Source organism: Gobius niger, assembly GCF_951799975.1.
Source record: "Gobius niger genome assembly, chromosome: 18".
Lineage (NCBI taxonomy): Eukaryota > Metazoa > Chordata > Actinopteri > Gobiiformes > Gobiidae > Gobius > Gobius niger.
Genome location: NC_136869.1, coordinates 28,107,434 through 28,114,816, shown reverse-complemented (window position 1 = coordinate 28,114,816; position 7,383 = coordinate 28,107,434). Strand labels below are relative to the sequence as shown.

The 7,383-nt window shown below is 40.7% G+C and overlaps 1 long non-coding RNA gene across 1 annotated transcript; it reads left to right on the top strand.

Annotated features, from left to right (window-relative positions):
* The first annotated feature begins 240 nt into the window (after positions 1 to 240).
* LOC306977611 lies at positions 241 to 5,785 on the top strand. The gene is made up of 2 exons (XR_013793845.1): positions 241 to 291; positions 5,406 to 5,785. It is a non-coding gene; the product is annotated as an uncharacterized lncRNA (long non-coding RNA).
* The last annotated feature ends 1,598 nt before the right edge of the window (positions 5,786 to 7,383 follow it).

Sequence of the window (7,383 nt, the reverse complement as noted above, 5' to 3'; positions counted from 1 at the left end):
AATGAATTCATGGCTTTCATGACAAATGAATGGACGGAACATGAGCCGCGGAATCCATTAATACAGACACATCTGGTCGGGAGAAAGGAAATAGACTTCAAAATGTTGAAGAAAGGGTTAAAAGAAAAGGCGGACATTGTTACAGATGTGGTTTTGTGAAAGCTGAAGGAGAAATAATGGTACGTGTTTTTTTTTTCCGTTTCCTCCCCAAACCCCGCCCCCACAGGCCACATCAGCCACAGGAGGAGGAGGATGGCCCCACCCCCACAGACCAGCTGACCCCGCCCCCAGGTAAGAGCTCCGCCCCCCCGCTGCACACAGGGTCCAAGCACCGTTAGCTTAGCCACGTTAGCCCCGGGGTCATGGCGGGGTCGCACGGTACCGTCCAATCACGTGGTATAAATCCATCTGTTCTGGGTTTTGATTGTGTTAAATATGTACAAAAGGATATTTACCGTAAATGAATATAATATATAATATACTATAAAATACAATATAATATACGACCAAAAAAATACTAAACGTATCGTATGTATAATGAACACAAATATTAAAAACACAGTGATTACACATCAGAACTCTGCTACTTTTACATTATTATCATTTATGTTAAAATGAAATATGTCTGAAAGAGTGTTGAATTCATCTCTGATCCCCTGCTTGAACCAACCACATTTTCTCCAGATTGGCTTTACCCAAATCCAAAAGCTTCTTGAAAAAAAAAAATCAAGCAACAAAAACAAGGATGAAGACGCAACAAAAATGTGACATAAAAGCAACAAAAAAAGCTACAAAGGAGCGACACAAACGTGCCAGACAAGCAACAATAAAAGGCCTTAGCTTTCAAATGAGGCATTACACTGTTGCTCTCAAGTCGAGAAGCTTTTAGATTTGGGTAAAGGGTTAGGCCGAACTGGGTTAAAACACAGACTTTGTGTTATATTTTTTATATAGTACGAATGAATAAATACAGATATTAAATACAGTCTTAACCCCGCCTGAACCCAGCACATTCTCTCCAGTTTGGCTTTACCCAAATCTGAAAGCTTCTGGAACAAAGTGTCAGAATAGCTACAAAAACAAGCAAGAAAATACAACAAAAGAGCGACAAAAACACAATTGAAATGTGATGAAAAAGCAAAAACAAGAGCCACAAAAAGACACAAATAAGCGACAAAAAAACGTGAAAAAAAAAAACGTGCTGTGAAAGCAACAATGACAGCACGAAACAGTGACAAAAACATGTCGGAAAAAAAACAACGAAAACACAACAAAAAAGCAACAAAAAAAACTACGAAAACGGGACAAAAAAAAAGAGAGACAAAATTCTGACAAAAATGCAGCAACAACACAAAAGTCCCGATCAGTGGAGAAGCTTTTAGATTTGGGTGAAGCCGAACAGGAGAAAAAGGCGAGGTTTATTGTTGATATTGTTGTATATTGTTTAATCCACATCAGGCCCAGAGACGACAGTTAAAGAAAAAACGGTTATTTACAGTGATGTGAGTGATTTTGCTTTTCCCTGTTCAAATAAACTAAGAAAAGAAAATAAATGAATTAAAATAAGAGGTTAAAACACGCTGTCGACTGGACCAGGCCCTTTTCAAAACACCTGACATCAAGGCCTTATACCTCATTTATTGGTATTTTTAATAACAAACATCACACAGTCATTTCTAACTTTCCAAACACATTTGTAACATCCTCCTTCACAGGGACAAGAAATGTTAGAAATAGAAAATACACAAACAAACTGCGATATTCTACTCCAGATTAATTCATTGAGAAAGTTTCCAAAATGTATTTATTGAATCCAAGTCTGACTGCAATTGATGAAAACATTTTGAAAAGCGTGAATGGCAGAGGTGTTTGAAAAGTCCGGGCTCTTTCGTTTCAACCAATCAGCACCAAATCTGCTCTGAACAAAACGTCTTAGACCCCGCCTTAACCCAGCGCATTTTCACTATAAATTAAAATAAAATAAAATAATAATGTGCGTCAATATAGCAACAAAACCGAGAATGGAAAAAAAAACACACAATAATACAAACAAATAACAATAACAAAAGCACAACAAAAACGTGACAAATAATGTGACAAAAAAAGCTGTTTTGTGGGCCTGCTCTTTCAAACGAGACACTGCACTGCTGCTCCAGTCGAGAAGCTTTTAGATTTGAGTAAAGGGTTAGGCCGAACTGGAGAAAAATGCACTGGGATAAGGTTAAGTCAAAAACATTGCTATATTTTATTCCTAAGTATCAAAAGTATTTCCGTTATACATGTTTTTTCCAGCTGTAGAAGTGTTTATAATGAGATGAACAGTGTTTCCCCACAAAGGCCTGAGCGCACAGTGAACCACCACCAGGGAGACGAGAAAACCCGCTACTGCGCCTTTAACAAAACTGCTGTTCACGTCTTCACCCGCGCCTTAACCAAGCACATTTTCCCTTTACTTTGACTTTACCCAAATCTAAAAGCTTCTGTAACAAAGTGTCAGAATAGCCACAAAAACAAGGAAGAAAATACAACAAAAGAGCGACAAAAACACAATTGAAATGTGATGAAAAAGCAAAAACAAGAGCCACAAAAAGACACAAATAAGCGACAAAAAACCGTGAAAAATGACAGCACGAAAAAAAATGGAAAGTGCTGCAGTGCCAGGTGTAATGACCGGCAGAGGCCTGCGGGGGGAGGTTTAGGTACAGTTGGGTACGATGTAAGACGAATGAAAATGCCGAAATATCCACTTTTAGACCGAAGCATAGGGCCAGACTATACCAATCCGAATCAAGAGCTTAAATAGAAGGAAAAGCAGACACATTAGCCCATGAATAAAATACCTTCAGTCATTCCCCACACCGACGTGAGCTAGATTAGGCCCCGTGATCCAAACCAGGAGCTGTGGATGTCGGTCTTCTTTAGATCTGGCTGTTGTGACTGTTTTGGTTTCGTCTGGTTGAGAACAGGGCTGGACTGACGGAAAAAATCGGCCCGGGACTTTTGGGTCAAGACCGCCCTCCCCTAAAATCATATAAGTCAGTCATATTCCATGCAATAGTCCAGGCCATTAGCAATTACAACAAGCCCTCGAACTAAAACAGTGTTAGCTCGAGGACAATAGCTGCATGTCGTCTGTGCGTCAGAGCACTCATCACTTTAATCCTGTCGTTTACAACATTCGCAACATGACTAAACAATCTTAAAATGTGTGTTCCGTTAAGGAGCTTCCCCTCGCCACTGCAACACAAATAAACTTCACAAAACCAACCCAATGATCACACTGTAGGTTTAAGTAATGACATGGTTAGGGAGGTGTGGAGGGAGAATAGAAGACTCAAAAAGGCCAAAACATTGTGACTCCTTCCAATGGAAACCAGAAGCTTTCCCAAACCGCACTGACAGCGATGGGTTTCGTAATTACATCCAAATAGTAATGATCTGAATGCCAGTGGAACTTGCAGTTTCTATTGTGGGCCGGTGTGGTCCAGGACAGGCCTGTTCACTCAAAAGTACGTCGGCCCACCAAGAAAACTCCTGGTGCTTTTGGTCAGAGCAAACCATCAGTTCAAAGTTGAGAAAGATTCCGGTTTGCATTTGGATAACTATATGTGTGGACGATCTGCAAATGTGCATTATCAGATTCATCTTCAATGTCAAGAAATGTGTGAAAAATAAGGGAGCAGTGGGAGAAATTGTGGCACAAAAAAGGAAATATTGTGTTAAAAAGAATCAGGGAAAATGGGGCAAAAATAGGGAAAACAATTGGGAATAAATTGGGAAACATAGGGTAGAAATATATAATACTAGTCATAAAAAAAATTGGGAAAATTTTAAAAAATGGGCGAAATGGGCAGAAATGTAAAATGTAAGATTTTTCTTCCAGTACATGTTTTTCCAAACACTTTTTCTGATACGATACTGGCATCGTTTAACGCCGGCCTTAGTCACAGATCAGAGTTTTAGTAGGAAATAACTGATGTGTCACATTATAAAGGTTAAACGACTGATGCTCGGCCTATAAACTACACCTAGACACACGAGGACAATATAGCATTTCCAGACCAAGGCCACGATAAAGCTGCACAAATATAATGTAACCAGAGGAAGGACAGGCTTAATAAGTGACATTTACTGGAGCTGTATTACATTATTACAACACTGGCGGCCATTTATTGTTTTGTCATCAATCTGCGTTACGTAAGAACAGTCTGTGGTCGTGATGACTTAGAAAATCAATGTAGCCCCCCCCTCCCCCCCCCCCCATTTTACTGTTGGCTTTTATTGACTTGCTCATTATGTTACACCGTGTGCTTTTTACAGCTCTTTTAGAATAGCAGGCCTGTCGGGAAAAAACAAAAACAAACAAACATAAAAAGTGGCTCCAAAGAAGAGCGCACGGGACATTTATTTTTCATTTAGGATTTTAGGAGACCGAGTTTATGCACATCTTCAACTGCAGTGGGCCGCCCTGAAAAGTGCTTGGAAATAAAAATGCAGCGATGAGAAGAAATCTAATACATTTATCTCCATCAAACTGTGGGGATATGGGAATGTTTTTTTTTCATTTAAATGATTATTTATAATAATAATAATAATCAGTTCAATTGTAGTTTCATATGGGATTTCCAAAGACGGCTATCACTGCATGCTTTATATCACATTAATGATGATGATAATAATAATAGAAATAATAATAATAATGATGGTCATAATTAATAATATTATTATTACCAATAATAATAATAGTAATAATAATAGAAATAATAATAAGAATGATCATAATTAATAATGTTATTACCAATAATAATAATAATAATAATAATAATAATAATAATAATAATAATAATAATAATAATAATAATAATAATAATAATGATCATAATTAATAATGTTGTTATTACTGATAATAATCATCATCTATTATTATCATCAAAAATAATCATATTAATAGCATCAAAATAATAATAATAATAATATGTAGAAAAGAAATACTAATCATAGTAAACTAATAACAATACAAATTATTACTAAATTATTAAATATGATTTTTTTTTATTTTACTTTTATTATTAAGAAGAAAATTATAAACAAAAACATGGGAGGAAAATAAATATACGTACATATGTATCATTTTATATTAAATCAAAATGTTCAATGTTTATTTTATAAAATATTTCTTCTTTTAGGTTTTGTGGCCTACAAGCTCTATCAGACAGAACTCAGAACAGCATTGGGTGACTTGGGCGGTAAACAGGGAGAGACATTTAGCAAGCTGTTGGGAACTGAAGCGTGTCCCACATGCACCGGGCCGACACGACATAGTTTCTCCACAAAGTGCTGTTGAATGTGCTTGGCCCTGTGGCTGCTGGACTCACACGCCTCGCTGTCCCCTCTCTCCTTTGCAGAGGAAGCCATTGATGGAGCCGTTTCTTCGATCAATGCCACTGGGCCACTGCGACTAGTACCACTACCACTACCACTACCACTACTACTACCACTACTACTACCACTACTACTACTCCGACCGCTGCTGCCAGTGCTGATGAGTGTGTGTGCGGTGTGTGTCGGCCCCCAGTGAGCAGGCCCCGCCCCCCTGGCTGCTGGGTCACGGGCCGCGCCTGTGGGCTGTGTTGTGGCCTCCGACTCTCTTCGGTGACGGGTATTCTTGGGTGGATAATACGGATGACGTTGTTATTGCTTAAGAATACGCGTAGTCGAGGAGAGTCCCGTCTTCGCCCCAACACCAGCAACAGCCCCACCCACCCCAGCACCCCCTCTCCCTCACCCCCCACCCATGATCCCAGCTCGCCCCGGGACGGTGAGCTCTGGTCACCACACGTCTGGAACACAACGCGAGACTTAAAGGCCTTGTACCTCCTTTTGCCCCTGCTGTTCTTTTGCGGTGCTGTAATAAAGTTTGTTTTGTTGTCGGTGGCAAACGAGGCCCGTTGTTCCTTTTACGCCTGAAGTTGTGCCAATGAAGAGTGGAGGTGTTTGAAACGTGCTGCGGATGTCCGGAATGGGTTTCATTGTTTGTAGACCAAAAAGAACCAGGTACAGGGCCTTTAAGGATGTGTTTGAGGTTGCTGTTTGTCCCTCACGTGTGTCCTCCGTGTCCCCCCCCCCGTCAGTGCGTGTGTCCCTGTGTGTCTGTCTGATTGCTCACATACCCCGGCCGTCGCTGACACTCACTGGAGGAGCGTGTTAGCTCTTTCATGTTGTCCGCTCCTGATGTCTCATTGTATTTCCGTCCCAGAGGTCAGGGTCTGCTATAATGTCACACAAGAAAATGAAATGTTGTTATTATAAAGTTAAATCTGAACCCTGTTTGAGACGCACCAGGACGGCCTTCGCCCCCAGAAGAACAGTACAGTCACTTTTGAGTGTGCAGTCTTTCTAAGCAGCTTCTACATCCCGTCTGGAACTATCAGTTTAGCTCACACAGGCCAAGGGGAGGCCAACCCCGACTATAACTGGTGACTGGATTTATAAAGTACAAGTATGCAGTGTGTTCTGGTCACATGAGGAGAGGCCTGTGAGAAACAAATATGAGACAGGACGAACAGGAGTGTCATTGTTCTGGACACTATAGAATAACAAAACAATGCAGTTTATAGGTTTAATAAATGATGCTGATTCAACTTCAGTAAATATGGAGCTATTTCATTTCATTGTGAATTGATTCTCTCTGATTAGTTGGTCGTTAGGTGAAGTTATTGGCCGTGAAGCGTTACATGATGGGAATAGACATCATATTTTCGATGTTTTACCTTCTTGGACAAACCACTTTTATATCAATGTGGCAACCAAAGTTTTATATTGATAAAGCGTTATTTCATTGCATTGACTTCCATGAGTCTCTGCAGCCCACTGTCCACTGCTGCCTCTCACGGTCGAGACCAGTGGTTCTGAACTGATCGAGCTGCAGGACACACTTTCAATGATTGTTTGACGCCTTTCTTTAGAATGTTTACTTCAGTTATATTGGCAAAGGCACTGAAAGGCACCTGCGTCTTACTTCAGAGTCCCGACCCCCCCTTTGAGAACCACTGGGCTAGATTTTAGACCAACAAAGGTGGTATTTTCCGCTTGATATTTGGGCGTTCAGACTCGCGTGTAGATGGAACCGCTGTGACCCGGAGTAATGGGACTGTAACGGGACACTGAGCGTAACTCCTGTGTGCAGTCAGAGTGTCCCCCTGCAGCGCTGTCCCCTCATGTGTGTCTCATGTCTGTCCCCGTGTGGAGTGTGGGCTGTTGGTCTGTTCCCGTCCTGTCCTGTCCCCTCACCCTGATGGACCTATGTGGATAAGCCACTCCCCGACGTCTATGCATCACCAAACCAAACCCGCGCTTCTCTTTGGTTGTAATATCAGTACTGCA